Genomic DNA, 12909 nt, shown 5'->3' with positions numbered 1-12909 from the left:
ATAATACTCAGCCATAAAAAAGAACAAAATGTTGCCATTTGCAGCAATGTGGATGGATTTTAGAGGGAATTATGTTGAGTGTATTAAGTCAGAGAACAGATACTGTATGATATCACTTATATGTGGCATCTAAAAAATACAGCAAACTAGTGAATGGAACAAAATAAAAGCCAACTCAGAGAGCGAAGTAGTGAGTAGAGGGAAGAGGGTAAGGGCAGTATAGGAGTAGAGGGTTAAGAGGAACAAACTATTGAGTATAGAACAAGCTGCAAAAATATATTGTACAACATGGGGAAAATAGCCAATATTTTATAATAACTATAAATGGAGGATAACCTTTAACAAAAAAGAAAAAAGTTCATGTTTCGGGTTTGATGTGAGGGGGCTCAGCCAGGCTAATTAATAAAGTGAATTTATACTGAATCAAAACCAACTCTCAACTAGTGGAGGTAGAAGCCAGATCCCAAGAGATTAAAAAAAGAAAAAAAGTGATGCCTAAGAACTAAAGTCAGATACTGACTACCTGTTGGAGAGAGTAAGTTGGGAAAGAAGCAGCAGACATTTGGGGGGGTTTTACCCTCTTTTTATTTAATACAAAGTCTCCTCTGTATATTTTTGAGGTTCAGAGGGAAAAAGGCAATCCAGGCATGCTTCATTTCTTTGCTCTTTGCTTTGTCCTGCTTCACAGGTACTGCATTGTTACAGGCGGAAAGTTTGTGCCATCATGCCTCAAGCCTGTCTATTGGTACCATTTTTTTTTTCCTGTCCTTTTCCTTTTTTTCTTTTCTTTTCTTTTCTTTTTTTTTTTTTTTTTTAACGGCTGCACCTGCAGCATATGCAAGTTCCCAGGCTAGGGGTTAAATCAGAGCTGTGGCTGCCAGCCTACACCACAGCCGCAGCACTGTGGGATCTGGCCCGCATCTGTGACCTACGCTGCAGCTTGTAGCAATACCAGATCCTTAACCCAATGAACGAGGTCAGGGATGGAACCCACATCCTCAGGGACACTATGTTGGGTTCTTAACCTGCTGAGCCACAATGGGAACTCTTTTTTTTTTTTTTTTGCTTGTTTGGGGGTTTTTTTGTTGATTTTTTGTTTTTATTTTTCGGTGCCATTTTTCAAAGAGCATTTGCTCTATGTCACATTTTGGTAATTCTGGAAATATTGCAAACTTTTCCATTATCATATTTGTCATGGTGATCTGTGATCAGTGATGTTTAATGTTGCCACTGCAAAAAGATTATGACTCGCTAAAGATTCAGATGATGGTTTGCTTTTTTTAGCAAAGAAGTATTTTTGATGAAGGTATGTACATTGGTTTTTTTTTTTTTTTTAGACATAATGTGCCCTTGATAGGCTACTGTGAAAACATAACTTTTATGTTTTATGTAAACCAAAAATTTGTGTGCCTTGCTTTATTGCAATATGAACAGGATGGCATAATTTGAATTTAGTATTAGGCAAATATACTTCCAAATTCTGTACTTGTGGATTAATTCAGGATCAAGGTGAAAAAAAAAAAAAAGGTAGGGTGTGTATAGGCTCTCATGAGACTGTGGAAAAATAGAAGTACTCTGTTTTTAAAGCCCTTGAACCCTTATGTTGGTAATGTTGTTACCTTAAAAAGCCATAATTTAATCTATCCATGATTTGCTCCCTGTGATGTGAATGAATCAAACCGGGTAGCAAGCGTGTGTTTAGCATAATGATACATGAGTGAGCGGAAGAGAATCTCAAGGATTCCCTGCTTTTCAGAACTGCTCAGCGTACAGAACGCAGTAAATCAGTCCAACTGACTGTCCTCTTTGGCTCTGCCCAGATGGATGATGCTTTTATAAACACAGCCACAATTAGGAGATGACTTGGCAAATTAGAGCCTCCGACACGAGTATGGTAAACTTTCTTGACTTTCACACCAGCCTCTCCTCTGATAGGCAATCAACGTCAAATTTGAATATGGATACACTCAAAACTAAAAGGAAACTTAGGTCGCCCTGCAGCCACTGGGTCATCCTTCCTAATCAGCACATCATTTGTCTAGTTAGTTGAATGTTTCACCTCCAAAATACCGCTTACTCTGGAATTCCAACAGAATGCAGTCGACTACAGCTATAATGATTTGAATTTGTCTTGCTGTTTAGCAGGATGTTGCAATACTCTGGTGACCTTTTATTCAAAAATTAAGCTTGTACATTTCTTCATGATGAATTTTCTCTATGGACAAATTGGGAGCTGGCTGTTTTGAGATAGTCTTTATCGCTGTCTCTTGGTGTTTAACCTGTGTCCAGTACCTAATACCCAGAAACATATTCATGAATTCCCTTGTTTCAGAGGAAAATGCAACATGGAGGCAAGGGGCATCCCTGAGCAGACGTCAGCGCTTCAACATGAGACTTTTTAAGAAGGGAGGGTCAAGTTTGTCTTGGTAGCTAAGACTTGTCCAGCACCTGCTTTGCTCCAGGTGTCATTCTGAATGAGAGGATGAAGTACAGTTATTCTAAAGATGAGAAAACGGATATAAAGATTAACTATCTTGGGAGTTCGCTGGTGGTCTAGTGGATGGGATTTGGCACTTTCACTGCTTTACCCTGAGTTCAATCCCTGGTCTGGGAACTGAGATCCCATATCAAGCTGTGCATCAAGCCAAAAATATATTTATTAGATATCTTGTCCGTAGACCTCACAGTGGTTGAACCCAGGCAGCCTGGTCCATAGTCTGTACACTTAACCATATGCTATGTAACCATGCCATGATATTTCTGTGACATGTGGAGTTCCCATCATGGCTCAGCAGAAATGAATCTGACTTGCACCCATGAGGATGCAGCTTTGATCCCTTGCCTCAGTCACTGGGTTGAGGGTCGGTGTTGCCATGAGCTGTGGTGTAGGTCGCAGACATGGCTCAGTTCTGGCATTGCTGTGGCTGAGACATAGACCGGCAGCTACAGCTCCAGTTGGACCCCTAGCCTCGGAACCTCCATATGCTGCGGGTACTGCCCTAAAATAAAAATTTTTTTAAAAAGACAAAAAAAAAGAAAAAAAGAAAGAAATTTCTGTGACATTTGAATTCTTTAGTCTGAAAATTTTTTCGGGGCAGGAGCAATATTTTATGCATTTGCACATCGCCAATGCCTAACACGAGGCCTTGCAGACAATAGAAACTAAACAGTTTATTCAATTCATTAATTATTACTTTTGAATGTTGAATTGTCACTTTATCCCTGTATAACTAGCTGAATCACAGCGCTTTCTTTCTCAGCTCTCCAAGGCAGTCATGCAAGAGTGAAAACAATCAACTTCCATTTTATCAATTCTTTTTTTTTTCTTTTCTGATTTCTTTTTTTTCCTTATATAGAATTGACCAGAATATTGTAAATCAACTGTAATATCAATTCTTTTTTTATAAAAAATACATGGTATTTCTATTTTACTGTTTTGTAATGTGCAATTTTTAGGCCTATAATTCTGTGTTGTTATTTAGTACACATACGGAATTTTTGTTCTATTTTTTTTTCTGGGTTAATTATTCTCATTTTTGCAGATTTTTCAGGGATCCGTGAAGACTCTTGCTTTATTTTGTTCAAAGCAGACATAATGATAAATAAGAAGGATGCATTTACAGGCAGTTTCCAGACCCAGCCTAGTTTGCATAACACCTGTATTTAATCAGGGACTACAAATTTAAGCAAACTGCTCTAATCATATTTTGTAAATTCAGTTTGTATTCATTATTTAAAGGAGAGTATCCAGATCAGTAGATTTAAATATAGGTTAATTCCATTTAATAGCTATTCATCCTTCCACATTTTCTAATAATGAGATCAAGGGAAAATAGTTCCCACAAAATTTTGCAGAATTTTTAAAAGATAATTTTAACTTCCAGACTTCAAAAACTGTAGTTTCATTTTTGGACAGTGGCGCCTTATTCTCAGGTTTGGCCAGACCACATCGAGAATTTAAGTATTGTAAGAGCTCAATATAAAATTGTTCGCATAGTATATATGTGTGTGTTGTTTGGAAGACTATATATATGTACACACACACACATATATATAGGGAGAGAATATATACATTATATTTATATATAAGATATATAATACATTGTTTTCCAAAATATGTGTATGTGTGTGTGTGTGTGTGTGTGTATATATAGTCTTCCAAACAACAGCCAGTTCTCCAATCCTCTGACACCACCAGGGTGTCCAACGATTCAATTCAGTTCTGACACGAACTACCCAGAGTCAGCAAAGGCCCGTAGGTCAAGGGCTCGGTCCTATTGGTCTGCCCCACTTTAGATGCCAGCCCCATATGGGATCCTGGTGCTGCCCGCACTTCCTCCTAGCCAGCTACAAATTGGCTCTCCCAAGAACCACTTTCAAGTTCCATGATTCATTCGAAGAACTTAGAGAAGTGCCTTACTTAACAATTACTAGTTTGTTATAAGGGATACAACTCAGGAGCTGCAAAATGAAAGCGATGCAAAGGGCAAGGGACGGGGAGAAGGAGGCAAAGCCGTCACACCCCCTCCAGGCACACCACCCTCCTTACATGATACTGTGTCCATCAGCCTAGCCCGGTAGCACTCTGGACCCCATTGTTTCAGGATTTCGGAAGCATGACTGGGAAATTGTTGGCCATTGGTGCCTGAACTCAATCTCCAGCCCCTTCCCTCCCCATGCGCGTAGGTCTGGAAGGTCTAACACTCCAGTCACTTGTTTGGTCTTTCTGGTGGCCAGCCCTCCTGCTGACACTAACAGGGAGCCTGACCCTGAGTCACCTCATTACCCCTATAGCCCCCAGGGGCCTGTGAGGGGTAACAAAAGACACTGCTATCACCTAGGAAATTGCAAGGGTTCTGTGCCAAGCACATACGTCCAAGACCAAATGTCTGTCTTTTCTTATACCATCTATATGTGGACTAATATATGTATTATAAGCAGGATTTTAGTATTAGATGGTCATTTAAAGAGTTCAGACTACTTATGACTATATAAACATAATTCTCAATTGCAAGCGACATTGTGTGGCAAACATGAAACAATCAGCAATTGAACTGTGCCGTATGCTCTTCTATGCTATTGCAGTATGTTCTAGCTATTCTCCACTTAACTTTGTTTTTATATATAAGATAGAGTTACTTCATTGTTCATGAAATAAGCAGAGCGGGATGTTGTTTAAAAGTGTGGCATGGTGTCCGTACAGCCTGGACTTGAGTTTCAACACTGACATGTGACACTGGGCTAGGTCTATCACTCTCTAAGCCTGCTTTTTCCTTACCAAGCTTTCCTTACGACAAAGTGGGAATGGTGATGCCTACCTCGTGGGCTGTTGTGGGGATCAGTTGAGACCATTCAGTAAAACTCTAAACACATCAAATTTCATAGTAAGCTCTCAGTTTTATGAAAGTGTTTGTGTATGTGTCACTGCTGCAGGTCAGGGAACACCGTTGCACTCAATCGCTTTTCTTCTCTAGGATTGGTTCCTCAGTTCTTCCTTCTCCAGCATTTTAGGCCCTTTGCCATCATGCTTTTCTTCCAACATACAGACATATGGAATGATAGTTTCCTTTCTGTTAAGAGAAAAGGAAGACGCAAATGACCTTTTGTGTGTGTGTCCCAACTGGCTATTCCAGCTCTTTCTCATCTTTCATGGGAAAGCTTCTCAAAGCAAGTTGTTTTCCAGCCTTCTTTTATCCCCGTTTTGAAGCTTTAACATTCTAGAGCCTGACACTCATCACTTTTGTAGCTTGACCTAAACAACTGTTCTTTTTCAATTTATTTATTTTTTTGGCCACACCTGTGGCACATGGAAGTTCCTGGGCCAGAGATCAAACTGGAGTCTCAGCCTCAGCAACACGGGATCCTTACCCCACTGCATCACAGTGGGAACTCATAAGACTCTTTTTAGGATTGTTACCGGCTAACCATGGAATGGGTCTTTCCCAGTTGCCACTTTCCTTCCTTTTTGTGTGTGTGTGTGTATGTGTGTGTGTGTGTGTGTGTGTGTGTGTGTGTGTGTGTGTGTGTGTTTGCCTTTTCTAGGGCCACTTCCCGTGGCACACGGAGGTTCCCAGGCTAGGGGTCTAATTGGAGTTGTAGCCACCGGCCTATGCCACAGCCACAGCAATGCAGGATCTGAGCCACCTCTTCGACCTACACCACTGGCAACACCGAATCTTTAACCCACTGAGCCAGACCAGGGATCGAACCCTCAACCTCATGGTTCCTAGTTGGATTCATTAACCACTGCACCACGACGGGAACTCCGCCACTTTCCTTCCTTTAAAGAGTTCAACAAAATGGCTGTTTTTACTTTTCATATGATCTTTATTTTCTGTTCATTTTCCTCTTCTCTCATGGGCTTTCCCTTCTGATGCCTTGGTTCTTTCTTTGCCTCTTCCCCTCCACCCTAAGGCATCTCAGAGTCACTGCCTCGGTACTCCTCTGCCTCTGTAGTTTTTCTTTAGAAATCTCACCCACTTTTTCAGCCACGGTCTTCTGCAGCTTATGAAAATCAAATCCACTCCTCTAAGTCTGCCCTCGAGCTGCCTATAATTAAAACCGTGTTTCCTAGCATTTCTCAAGTCTCTCAAGACGCAAGGCTCCCCTTTACCTTCCTTTACCCAGTGTCCATGGATCATACGGATCCGCCTTGTTATCTCATCAATTCTTTTCTCCCTGTTCCCTCAAGACCTCCTGGGGTTTGACTCTGGTCCCTTTATAGCCGAACTATTGCATGATCATCAGGATGATATAATACCATTTGTCTGTATTTCCTGTCATTCTGCACTCTGTTGGCAGATGAATTCTTAAAGGATACTGTTTTCCTGGCTAATTGAAATCTTCCAGTGGCTTTGCCCTTTCTAGGGAGAAAAATCCCAAAACATCTAGCACCAGTCATCAAAGACATTCCATATTCTGGGCTGCACCGCCTTGCAGGATCTCCTGCTTCTTACCCAGGTAACCACGTGCTCTGCTCATCTTTCCCACCTCTCTCTTTGCTCCTCTTTTATCCTCATCTGCATGCCTGGGGGCTTCTCCATGCCTGCTCAGGAGACGCATCCTGGGAAACCTAGCCCCATTTCATACCCTTAACTCAAAGTGATTTTCACTCCTCTGCCCTCTTGAAGTAAACAATGGTTCCGTTATTTCATCATCTAATATCTTGTAACAACCCTTCCGTTTGGAGAACTGATATTCTTAACCTTGTGTTATTATTTAACTTTTCTGCGGTAACTGTTTACTCACCCAGTTGGATGAGAATCTTTTTTTAAGATCAGAGGCCATATCCTAGATTACCTTCGTATCACCTACAATGGTTGGCAGGTGCACAGTGTATAATACACTTTAGTCAATTCTTTCTTATGTAATCTTTTTTTTTTTTTTAATCACAATAGTGGTCTGATGCTTCCTAAGCAACCAGAACAATAATGTCGTGATCTATATCAAATTTAGAAATAACCGAAATAAAACTAGCTGTGCTTCAGTTTGTCTGTTTTGTTAATGTAATTACATCCTGTAGGTGTTGCTGAGGGACAAACTCTAGGCTCTTGGGCCAAAGCTACAGAAAGCAGTGGAAAGAAATACCAGTGCCTGGTGGTAAGAGAAGAGGGAGTGATGAATTTGAACATAATTAGTGTAAAAGATGTTGTTAATTGGAGAGGGCTTGGTGCATCTTGGAAGTGTCTGTATGGTGAGTGCATTGCAGTGTGTCCAGTCCCGCTGGTATGTGGGTGTGTGATACTTCATATATTTCTCACCAGTCTCCCCAAGCACCTTTAGCCTTTCGAGGACTGATGGATGCTTTTGGCAGCTCTTGGCTTCCCATGCCAAGTTCTAAAATAAAATGTCTCTGCATGAGCCAGCAGGTCATATCCTGGCTCCATTGTGTTAAAGTCCTCCAAGCTCGTTGGTGGTCAGTTTTGGCAGTAAAAGGACAGCCTCTGCAGGTGGCTACAGATCAGACTGCTCTCTGATTCAGTAGAGTCCATCTCTTGGACACTATTCCTTTTGATTGATTTGGTGTCTACTTAAAAACAGATAATATGAGAGAAAGAATGTATATATGCGTATGCATAGGTCACTTTGCTCACAGCAGAAATTGGCACAACATTGTAAATCAACTATACCTCAATTTTTAAAAAAAGGAAGAAAAATAGGAGTTCCCTGGTGACCTAGTGTGTTAAGGACGTTGTCAGTGCTGTGGTTCAGATTTGATCCCTGGCCTGGGAACTCCACATGCTGCAGGTGTGGCCAAAAAGAAAAAAACAAAGAAAAGTCAGGTTTTATACACATACACAAATCCATAAATCTATTTCTTTTAAACACATTATTAAAATAGAGATGAGTTACATTTAATTATCACATTGAAGTTTTTCTAGCATTTGAAATTTTACTAGGAGTGGAATATAAGCTCCATTTTCTTCTCAGAGATGGCTTATCATCTTTAGGGTCTACTTTATGCCATTTTCATTATGCCTGAGAACCAAACGAGGTAAAATTTTGCCCTTCTCAAAGGAAAAATAGTGCAGCCTGGTGAGCTATAACACCTTCTTGAGAGAACGCTGAATTGTAATAGATCCAATTTGGGGTGACAAAATGCCCATATTACATACTTTAACTTTGCCTCTTTTTTTTTTTTTTTTTTAGCCTAAATGAGGCATCTCAAAATTAATGCTGCCAGAGGCAGTAAAAGCATTTGAAGTAATTCCTCAACTACTTACTCCTCTTTCTCGACAGAGTGCACCAAATAAAAGGCATTAGCAGTGTGACTAATAGAATAACCACCCATCAGAATGTCTGTCAATTCATGAAATTCCTCCAGTCCCAGCCACACCAGCCGCTAAGTCAAACTGTTTCAGTTCACATATTAAAACATGGGAACCTTAATGCATCATAGACGGAATGCTGAGAAGTCATATGTCAGGCTTATATACATGCAAAGTGAAGTGGAAAATCAGAGCAATTATCAGGGTAGCACAAGTCAGAGCAGGAATGTGGAATCTGTATTACCTGGATAAACATCAGTTCCACAATACAAGTTTTTACTCAGCAGACATGATCTAAATTGTTCCCCCCAAGTCTCACCATAGCATTATTTACATTAACCTTTTCAAAATGACTTCCTCTTTTTTTCTTCTTTTCCTTTCTACCGCTTCTCAGCATACCTGTTATTAGTAATTCTGTACCCAGTGCATGAAGACTGTGATGAAGAAAGCAGTAGAATTGTTGATGGATGAGTTTAATTACTTTAAAAAAAAAGTGTGCAAGAGAGAATGTACACACGCAGATGTACCCTATAAACTTATAAATGAATGTTATCAATATTACCTGTTGAAAAATAAAATAGGGAAAAAGTGGTTCGTAGAAGATCTCTGTTGCTAATATCCTAGCAAAGGAATAGCAGTTTAGAAATGTTCTCTTTTTCAGTTACTTTAATTTTAAATAACTTTTAAGATTTCAAAGTTGCAAAAATACTGTCACGGAGTTCACACATCCTTTTCACTCAACTTCTCTCCAGTTTGCATCTTACATAATCACAGTGCAGTTGTCCAAACCAAGAAATTGTCATTGGGTCAATATGATTAACTCAACTATAGACTTCATTTGAATTTCACCAGTCTCGCCACAGTGTCCACTCATTTTCCATGAATTTCTTCAGAGGTGAGCAAGTGAGGGACCCATCTGCTGTGCTGGCCCTGGACCAGTCTCGTGCTCAGACTGTTTTGGGTATGGGCTGATGCAGGGTCCAAAGAACCCATTTTCTGTGAGGCCAAAGGAGGCAGCACCCAGACCACATCAATTTTCATTCACCTTCTCTTCCGTGTTGTATTTTGTCAATATGTATATTTTAAATACAAAAATTAATTCATATTAAATTAAATATATGTATAAAATAATAATAGTGATTATTATTATTTTGTCTTTTTAGAGCCTTACCTGCAGCATATGGAAGTTCCCAGGCTAGGGGTCTAATCAGAACTGTAGCTGTCGGCCTATAGCACAGCCGCAGCAACGAGGGATCCGAGCACTGTGACCTACACCATAGCTCACAGCAGTGCCAGATCCTTAACCCACTGAGCGAGGCCAGAGATCAAACCTGAGTCCTCATGGATACGAGTCGGGTTCATTACTGCTGAGCCGTGATGGGAACTCCATGTGTATAAAATTACTATGTACATTTACTTAGTGATCTTTCCAGATTATTGCAAGGACAAATCTTAGGGAAAAAAAATAGGCTACCACTAGGAGTTCACATCATCATCTTTTATTTATAGAGCAATATTTAATTGTACCAGACGTAGAGTCTGATACGGGGCGTATAGTGGAGAGCTGAGGACAAAATTGTTTCTGCTTCTCATTGAATAATTGCACCTGTATGTAACTACAAGCCTGGTAAAGAAGGAGAGATGCTGGAATTCCCACTGTGGCACAGTGGGTTAAGAATCCAACTGCAGCAGCTTTGGGTTGCTCTGGATTGAAGGTTTCAAGCTCCGGCCAGCACAGTGGGCATTGGCTACAGCTGTGACATAAATTGCAGCTGTGGTTCAGATTCAGTCCCTGGCCTGAGAACTTCCATATGCAGACACAACCATTTAAAAAAAAAAACAAAAACAAAAACAAGGTAGTTCCCGTCGTGGTGCAGTGGTTAACGAATCCGACTAGGAACCATGAGGTTGCGGGTTCGATCCCTGCCCTTGCTCAGTGGGTTAAGGATCTGGCGTTGCCATGAACTGTGGTGTAGGTTGCAGATGCGGCTCGGATCCCGTGTTGCTGTGGCTCTGGCGTAGGCCGGTGGCTACAGCTCCAATTCGACCCCTAGCCTGGTAACCTCCATATGCCACAGGAGCGGCCCAAGAAATAGCAAACAAACAAACAAATAAATAAATAAATAAAAGACAAATGTAGAGAATAATGAGTCTATGGTTCAGACATGATGCAGTTTGGTGAGTTTGGGAATGTGCAGCTCTTTGAGCTGCGAGGCGAAAATGAGCAGGAGTTACCTAGATGAAGGGGTGGAGGACTCTTGGGGGAAACGGAACAAGTTAAGCAAAGCCGCTTAAACTGAAAGGAGACCAGGGTGACAGGATCACTGAAAGCAGTGCGGGGGGGGGGGGGTATTGTTGGAAAAAGAAGGTGGAAAAGAAGGCAGACACCAGATCATAGGCATTTAGGCTATGTTGACGTTTAGGTCTTTTTTTTCAAAAGCAATGAAAAGCCACTGAAGGAATAATAGAGCAAGGAAAAAAAAAAAAAAGATTTGCCTTTAAAAAGATCACTAAGATGGAGTTCCCATCCTGGCTCAGTGAAAATGAACCTGAATAGCATCCATGAGGATGCAAGATTTTATTCCTGGCCTCAGTCAGTGGGTCAAGGATCCGGGCGTTGCCATGAGCTGTGGTGTAGGTCGCAGGCAAGGCTCTGATCCCCTGTTGCAGTGGCTGTGGTGTAGGCTGGTGGTGGCTATTGCTCTGATTCGACCCTTAGCCTGGGAACCTCCGTATGCTTCAGGTGTGGGCCCCCCAAAAAAAAATCACTAAGGCTTTCGTGTAAAAAAAATGGATTGGGGGTGGGTTTTAGGAGCAGTGTTGCCAAGTGAGAAGAGTGGATTTAACTAGATTGGTAGCTGTGGAAATGAGACGTGGATAAGATGGAGACAGTGTTGCAGGCAGGCCTGCCTGAAAATGCATTGAATGTGGGGAGGGAGGTCTGGTCAAGGCTGATTCCTGTGCTTTGAGATTATTTGACACTCTTGATGTGGTACCATTTAGCACCCAGAGCTACACAGAAGAAGAAAAAGATAATTTTTGGCTTTTCTGGCATTGAAGGAAGGGTAGAGAAGAGGATGTCTCTTAATCTTAGTCATGAGATCCCCCCATGAGCCTGAATTGAGTCATGAAACTCCAGCTTGGGGAGCCTCCAGTGTTCCCTCATTATTTATTATCTAATCTCCCACTCTCCGCCCCCCCCCCCCCCCCCGGCCCCAGGGCCTTGCTCAGCTCTGACACCCCTGAACCATCTGTAGTTCTGCCAAGGCTGTTTCTCCCCTTCAGGGCCTCTTTGTATCTTTAGTTTTATTTTTTGTCCTTTTTTTTTTTTTTTTTTTTTTTTCTTTTTCCTTCAGGGCTGTGCCCAAGGCACATGGAGGTTCCCAGGTGAGGGGTTGAATCAGAGCTGCAGCTTCCAGCCACAGCCACAGCCACGTGGGATTCTGTTGATGAAGAAAGATTGATATTATTTCACAACTGACTGCCCCAATTACTAACTCCTTTGTCAGACTTTTTTTATTGATCCATCTTCTACCCCTCCCTTTGTTTCTCACTCATCTCTTCCTTTTTTTTTTTTTTCCTGAGACTTTCCCCTCCAGGAATACCTTTTTATTCATCTCACACCTTCCGTTCACTCACATGTTTATATGACTAATTTAGCTCCTCTTCTTGGAGTATCTTTCTACCAGCATTCACTTTTTTGGTCAATTTTTTTTTTTTTTTTTTTAGGGCCACCCCTGTGGCATATGGAGGTTCCCAGGCTAGGGGTTGAATCGGAGCTGTAGCTGCTGGCCTGCACCAAGGCCACAGCAACACCAGATCCGAGCCTTGTCTGCAACCTACACCACAGCTCAGGGCAATGCCAGATCCTTAACCCACTGATTGAGTCCAGGGATCGAACCTGCGTCCTTATGGATCCTAGTCGGATCCGTTTCCACAGAGCCACGCCGGGAACTCCCCATCATTCATTTTGATCATGAAATTTTTACTTTTCCTTCATGCCTCAGCCTAAAGGTTTTCTCCTCACAATCTTCTCTGTTGTTTTATAGCTTTAATTAATCCCCATCTATTCTTTACTCCAATAAAACTTGAAATCCCTTTTAATTTTTCTACCCTATTTTATGATAGTTGCTACCTGTTT

At 41.3% G+C, this 12909-nt stretch overlaps 1 protein-coding gene and 2 long non-coding RNA genes across 3 annotated transcripts in view; 2 read left to right on the top strand and 1 right to left on the bottom strand.

Annotated features, from left to right (window-relative positions):
* Window positions 1-10234, bottom strand: part of LOC146398624 (uncharacterized) — a 286081-nt gene extending 275847 nt beyond the window's left edge. Inside the window, exons 1-2 of the long non-coding RNA XR_014819642.1 lie at window positions 10078-10234; window positions 6061-9764 (exon numbers count right to left, since the gene is read on the bottom strand). This is a non-coding gene — a long non-coding RNA (uncharacterized LOC146398624). The remainder of the gene's footprint in view (window positions 1-6060; window positions 9765-10077) is intronic.
* Window positions 1-12909, top strand: part of KLF12 (KLF transcription factor 12) — a gene marked incomplete at its 5' end in the record, with an annotated part of 266031 nt that overhangs the window by 165233 nt on the left and 87889 nt on the right.
* LOC146398625 (uncharacterized) lies at window positions 2693-8156 on the top strand. Its single transcript, XR_014819644.1, has 2 exons — window positions 2693-3075; window positions 4155-8156. It is a non-coding gene; the product is annotated as an uncharacterized LOC146398625 (long non-coding RNA).

The sequence above is a fragment of the Sus scrofa genome, chromosome 11 (genome assembly GCF_054392235.1).
Source record: "Sus scrofa isolate SSC_HxYL_T2T_F1_AM1 chromosome 11, Sscrofa_HxYL_maternal_Yorkshire_Landrace_v2.0, whole genome shotgun sequence".
NCBI classification, from domain to species: Eukaryota; Metazoa; Chordata; class Mammalia; order Artiodactyla; family Suidae; genus Sus; species Sus scrofa.
Note: the sequence above shows the minus strand (reverse complement) of the source record. Positions and strands in the feature narration are given on the sequence as shown.